The 1,183-nt window shown below is 38.9% G+C and overlaps 1 non-coding gene across 1 annotated transcript; it reads right to left on the reverse strand.

The window, feature by feature from the left end:
* Positions 1 to 261: 261 nt before the first annotated feature.
* trnat-agu (transfer RNA threonine (anticodon AGU)) lies at positions 262 to 335 on the reverse strand. Its single transcript has one exon. It is a non-coding gene; the product is annotated as a tRNA-Thr (tRNA).
* Between the last annotated feature and the right edge of the window lie 848 nt (positions 336 to 1,183).

Raw genomic sequence — 1,183 nt, forward strand, 5'->3', positions numbered from 1 at the left:
CTAAATGTTTTTAGGCAAGTAGACGTAATCAAGAAAACCTGCTGTATTTTAAACCAAGCATCAGGATTGAGAAAGGTTGTTGGTGACAACTAGGTTAGTTAAAGTATTCCAGAAACTACTGGGATTTTCTGCCACAACCATCTCTAGGGTTTAAAAAGTAAAGACATCCATGGAGTATCAGTTCTCTGAATCCTGTTGGGGAGGATGGGAAGACTCAGTTTTTTTCCCCTGAAATCAGAAGAAAACTCCCCATCACCACCAAGGCACTGCTGGGATTTGAACCCAGTATCTCCTGTTTACTAGACAGGCGCTTTAACCAACTAAGCCACCGCGCCCTTTGTTTTGTGTGATGTCAGTGATATTCCAGATTCAGTCATTTCACAGTTACAGCTGTGACCAGCAGGTTTTCAAGGCCGTGCCCCGCAGTACCTCTCTGAGCTTCTTCACCCCTACAAACCTTGTTGGTCTCTCAGGTCAGCTGACCACCTGCTCATGGAAGAACTGAGATCCAGGAGGAAGCTCAGATCGGACAGGGCCTTCTCTGTCATTGCTCCTAAATTATGGAATAATTGCCCTTGCACGTTTGAAAGTACCCTTCACTGTCCACTTTTAAAACATATCTTCAAATCCATTTGTATTCCCAGTGAGACTTTGTTTTTCTTTTGGTTCTTCTTTTAGTTATTTGACCTTTTTAATCTATTTTATTTATATTGTACATATTTTTATTATTTAGCTCCAATGCACAGCACTTTATGTCAGCTGTGGTTGTCTTAAAGTGCTTCATAAATAAAGATGGAGCTGCTGTGATGCCATACCATCCACCTGCTGTTCAAAGAATAAGGTTGGCTTAAAGAAAGACAGAGCCTCCATCTAAATAAATGGCAAAAGAGTCAAATCTGCAATTTCAACTGCAGGTTTGTAACACTTATTTACATTTTTACTACAGTAATAGATATGCATGGCAAACGATAGTTGAATTTGTCCTACACCTCATCTGAGCACTCAGTTTAGCAGACAATTGGCTCTTTCTGGGACGACATCTATCTATTACACCTCTTGTAGATTTCAATGGATAGAAAATATTCTATATTATTGTTATACAGTAATAGATAAGCAGAAATCCAAAGATTTATGAAATAAATTAGATGAAAACCTGAATTTATCGGTCAAAAAACAAACTCCT

The sequence above is a fragment of the Astatotilapia calliptera genome, chromosome 17, assembly GCF_964374335.1.
Source record: "Astatotilapia calliptera chromosome 17, fAstCal68.1, whole genome shotgun sequence".
NCBI lineage: Eukaryota > Metazoa > Chordata > Actinopteri > Cichliformes > Cichlidae > Astatotilapia > Astatotilapia calliptera.